This window comes from Python bivittatus, unplaced genomic scaffold (genome assembly GCF_059951505.1).
Source record: "Python bivittatus isolate LINGU-HERP-01145 unplaced genomic scaffold, Pbiv_v1 ctg000980_np1212, whole genome shotgun sequence".
In the NCBI taxonomy this organism is placed as follows: domain Eukaryota; kingdom Metazoa; phylum Chordata; class Lepidosauria; order Squamata; family Pythonidae; genus Python; species Python bivittatus.
The window spans coordinates 59,284,502-59,290,254 of NW_028277125.1; positions in this window are offsets into that span (position 1 = coordinate 59,284,502).

Here is a 5,753-nt window from a genome sequence, read left to right on the forward strand (position 1 = left end):
ATAATATGACAGTTAAAGCACATGCAGCAGGACTTCCTTTAATTATCTTCTTTTTTGACCAGGTCTGTATTTGCAAAGATGATCTGTCAAGTATTCTGATCTCAAAACTACAACTATCTTTGTATCCTATTAATTCAACAAAAGATTCTTTATAGTCCTTATTGGACACCACAGAAAATATTTAGCAAGCATCGAGTATGAACTTATGCATATTGGAAGTGTAATATTGTAATATAGTGTTGGCTGGGATCTTCTGAATGGTTACATGAAAGTAAAACTGTTAAATTTAGCAGGAATTATATGCAAATATATATGAAATTAATGGGGAGTTTTCCAGTCTGAACCAGCTGATATGGTAGAGAAGAGTGGAAAAGCAAAGATAAAATTCTGAAATAAAATTCTGGCTGCAGGTTTGTTGCCTCTGGTTCCTCACACAGATAATTACAAGCTCACTGAAAATCCAGAACTCTATTTCTTAATAGCCTTTTTCTTTTTTTTTAAATTGAGCGGGTTGTGTAAATCTTCCAAAATCAATAGTTTCTAACAAATTAGGCTGAGTATCTTGAATGTGTTGATCAGAAGAAGCTTTGGGGGAAAAAATGTCCTCTAAGCACTGGCAGGAATCTGGGGGGAAATTCTAGCTAAATGGAAATTCAGGGAGCTGTTATGAAATATAGTGGGAGAAATTTGGTTTAGGAGATAAATTAAGCCAGGGTCTAGCAGTAATAAATCCAATTCATGTTCAAGAAGGTCATTGTGTGACAGAGGTTGAGGCCTTGAAGACTAGATGCACTGTGGCACAAACTTATCATGTATCTGTAGCCCTATGCATCAGAAAAAACAACAGGAGTTCCAAATGTAGTAGACCTCACCTCCCACATTTTAAAATGACTTATAATCAGTTCCAGATAAAACTTTAAGTCTAAGGACATTAAGTTCAGAGTCTAAAATTGCCTAACTACATCACTGAAGTTCTGAACATGGGAAGGAATTGCTTCTAGTTGAGTTATAGCGGAATAAGACCAAGTTGGACTTGATTAAGGTGCCTTCCTCTTAGTGCGAGATACCTGTCTTAGAAACTAACTATATTAAGACAATCTATATTCATAACTATATTAAGAAACTTAATTACATTAAGAATATTGGTATCAGCATAGATGTAAGAACTCCATTGCCATATCATCTTTTTCAGCATTGATTGTCTGCTTTTTAAAGAATAATTTTAATATTGAATAATATTCAATATTGCAATATTTTAAAAAAATATAGGTTGGTTTTGTTTATCTCTTATGAGATTGTTTTTTTTTGTTGTTTTTTAATCTGCGCTCAGTCGTTACCGACTCTGCAGTGACTGCTTTGGACAAGTCCTTTGCAGTTTTCAAGGCAAGGTGTTTCGGAAGTGGTTTGCCAGAGCCTTCTTCCTAGAGCAGAGCCCAGCTGGCGAGCGCAGGAGGCGGGGTTTCCGTTGCTTCGCGCCCTTTTTGGGCGCGCCCGGTTTTTCGCGCTTACCAGCAACTGCTCCCGACTCCTTTTTGCAAGGCGCCGCCAGCATTTTTCCTCCCTTATGAGATTGGTCTATCTCTAAAGGATTAGAGGGATAAAACCTCTAATCACACATCTTTATGCTACATGGCCAGGAGGCTGTACTATAGAAATTGTTTCATCTTTTTCTATTTTACCTTTTTATACACGAGTAAGGCAGCACAGGTTTTGGGAGCCCTTTCTTACTTCCTAGACAACTTCGAAAAGACTCAATACAGCTTCAGGGCGGGAAAAGTCAGTTTATGAAGTTTATCTGGTTCCCAGTTGTCAGTGGCCTACAAAATGTCTCAGGTAATCTCAGATGTTGATATCAAATGTATCCATGGTGACCTGAAAAACAGGGGGCTCATCTTTGCCATGGGATGAAGGGGATTTACTACCATTAATAAAGCCCAAAGGAGTACGTATTTCACATCTGAAGTGTTTTCTTTTCTCCCATCAGGGAATATTGTGGCTACTGAAAAGAAAAAGAAGAATCTTGCCCTCAGAAGGAAGCCCCAATTGTGTAAACTCCTCCTGCCCTTGCTTTACATTTTTAATATTATAGGGTCAAATGGACTGTCCAGGGAAGAATCTCCTGCTTTTCAAGGAGTCCAGCATTATTGTAGCTGTGTTGGGCTTTTTATTGTTATTTTTAAAAATTAAATTTAAATTAAAGAGAGTGTCCAGGCATCTTATAAAGTTTAGATTAGAGTACATGGAATAAAATGTTGCTGCTCTGGAAATATGTCCCAAACAGCAAACAAACGAAACATGTATACACCAGTCCACTAAACCTTATGTAAATTAAGTAGATTTTTCTAACTTCTCCCACCTTTTCAGCTGCTGTTTTTTTCCCCCTACCCAAATCCTCTCCTCCTTCAGTCAGCTTCTTATCATTTGGTCAGTGGAATAAAGAATTTTGCCAGATCTTATGGTCTGACCCTTTTTGTGCCCTAAATGATAGTTTTGATATAATTATATGAAAGCTACTTCCTCCTCCTCCTCCTCCTCCTCCTTCTCATCTTATCTTTTCTGACAATGAAGAAGATAATTTCTCATTTTAATACCAGCCCCTTAAGAGAAAGCCCAGCACCTGTACTGTGTTGATAGAAACAGGTTTTACATGTACATCTATTCAATGACTGTATTTAGAAAGTCTATGTTCATACATCGCACAACCAGAAATGAACATTTTTCAATACCTCATGCATTATATGGAATAAAGCTCCAATAACGCTCAGAAACTGTCCACAGGAAAGTGCACTGCTTTCCGCCCCCACAGATCCACCCACAGAAGATTTCCTAGTCAAAGATTTGTGTTGGCAGCTGCTGCTGCTGCTGGATTAATTTGATTTTCAAGTCTTTCTTAAAAGCCCCTCAGGCAAGGACAAAAAAACAAACAAACAAATAAAAAGGGGCAAAACTTCTTCAGCCATTCTTTGCATTAAAAAAAAAAAAACCTAAATGATAACGGAGACATTAGTGATTCACAAGGAGGAAAGATAAGGTGTGGAAAACACTCAGCACTGCTTCAGTGTTCTGAAAGCCTTGTAGCCTGGCAGACAGATCCCTTTAAAATAGAAGGCTCTTGGTTGAGGTGAGCCATTATTGTTCACATTTTCACTGAAAGTTTCAAGGGAAACATTACAGTCTTGCTGTTGTTGTTGACTGAAAAAGGCTCTCTAGTCTGCATTTTAACCAATACTTCTTCTAAGGTGGCTTAGCCCTCAACTAATGTAGGTTTGAAAAAAAATGTTGGAAGAAAGCAACTTGTGTGATGCACAATTGAGGTTCATAGGACTCTAATTTTTTTCATCATAAAAAATATTTGTGGGGTGCCTCAGACCTTTTCTTCTGGCTGTGAATTTCCTAACTCTCTTGCCAATCATAAAAAAAGTTCTTTGCCCCTCCACTCTCAGAGTAGTTGTTTTCCCCCTACCCTCCTTCTCCTGACCACAACCTCATCTCCTCATCCGCTATGTATATGCAGAGCCTCCATGCAGACCACCAGGATACAATTCGGCTTTCTTTGCTCCCTGACTTGATGCATTCACTGTACGTGCTTTCAGAATTCGTAACACAATTTTGTCCTCCGCACACAGTTCTTCCCCCATTTCTCTCTTCTGTAGCAGAGAAGAATGTCCTTCTTTATCTGTTTGTCATATACAGTATATACTTAGATATAGAGCCTAAGCTACTTCCACCTACTGAAATGCTGAAAACCTACATTATTTTCTATTTCAGAATAAGAGAAGTCACCATCTTATTTCTTACACATAGCTTTCCCCCCTCATCCTCTCTCTCTCTCTCTCTCTCTCTCTCTCTCTCACTCACACACTTGAGAAATATTTCTCTCATACTCCCTAATGTAAGATTTATTAACAGCCTTTCTTGTTATAATAACAGCAGTCCTCATGGCTCTCCTTTTGGCAAATAAGTCTATCACCTAGCTCTAAGTCTCATTTATCCATATCAACATTTGCTGTGTTTCTGTGCCTTATATAATTATTTTCTGTTAAAAATCTCCCTGATATCTCTGTCCATGACATTTATCAGTAACTTCAAAAGGGGAAATAGTTAGATTCAGATGGATTTGGTTACTTTCTTGAAGCATTTTTTTTTCTTTTTTGCTCCAAAATAGTGCATGACGCATTAGTATGATAGGGGAATATATAACTTCTGAACATCTCTTTCATGGAAGGAGTTCAAACTTTCAAAGTCAATGCTGAAAATTGTGGGAGGGGAGGAGCCTAGAAATTAGAATGAGGAATAGATCTAGCGGTGAAGCCTCCAGGCTAGAAAGCAGGAGACTGAGAGTTCTGGTTCCACCTTAAGCATGAAAGCCAGCTGGGTGACTTTGGGCCAGTCGCTCTCTCTCAGCCCAACTCACCTCACAGGGTTGTTATTGTGGGGAAAATAGGAGGAGGAAGGACTATGAGGTATGTTCGCCACCTTGAGTTATTTATAAAAATAATAATAAAGGTGGAATTTAAAAAATGCCTTTGAAATTCTGAATGATGGAGTACCTTTACTTGGCATGTTTAGTCCTTGAAAACGTGAGTTTCCAAAGATTTAAAATCACAGCACCAATTCCTCATTGTTGTAGAAAATTATAAGGCCAGTGAATCACCACTTAGAATCTGAATCAACAGGGGCCCTCCAGCAAGTCTCATATATCCTCTTTATTTATTTTGCAGTTCCTTCCACTTTTTGTCCTTTTCTCTCCTCATTTCTTTCACCTGTCCTCCACCCTTTGTTTCCCCTACAATCATGCCTATACAAAGGATTCTGATTTCTTTGGAAACACCCATAGGTGTAAATACACGTTAGTCTACAACCGCAAAAGATTTTCTTTAGCTGAAACTCTGGGACAGTCTGGAGGGTGTTTTCCCCCCTCCCTCCCTTCTGTGATGGAGGCATTTTCTGTTTCATTAAAGAACTTGAAATTCAGTGCAGATTATATATTTTGTGAAAAGAACAGGGACAGTGAAGGAAAATGTGTATTGTTCTTTGGCATTCCTGGAATGAAGTTAGCCAACATAAATAAAAGAAGAGTAAATTCATTTCGGATGCACGAGGGGGTAGAAGTAGGTGAAAAAGAGGGTGGAACTCTGGGATTGGTTGTTCAAAATCACTAAGGTATGAAACTGATATAGGAAATGTGCACTGGGGGTAGCAAGGAGAGGGAAAATAAAAAAGAAAATGATGGAGAATCAATCATGCCAACAAATCACCAGCAGTGTGCACACTTTAATCCATTAATGGGGGATATATCTGTGATCATAAAAGCAGGTTAGAGTCAGCCTGAAAGCTTGTAGGTGGGCGGGGGAGAGAGAGTGAGAGCAAGGGAGAGAGAGACAGAGAGGAAGGGAGGAAAAGAGAATAAATACACTGCCTGAATTGCTGAGAAGCATTAGGACCAATAATTAGAGATCTCAGAAGACCTGCTGCTCAGAGTATTCTGCTCTCTTTAGAGGAGTCGTGCCTTGATTCTGGATGATCCACACGGTTTGTTTGTTTTTTTAAAAAGCACCCCCCTTTGTAGTTTAATGGGCATTCCTATTGCTTTTTGTGTATCTCTCTCTAAAAAGCATTGACGTGGAAAGAAGCAGCAGCAGGGGGGTGGGGGGGAACTGCAGCTCTTCTAAAAATACGGAGGGCATGCAGGAGTGTGAGCAGGCTGGGGAGGAGGAGGAGGGTGTGAGAGTGCCTCGCACCATGTTTTCTGG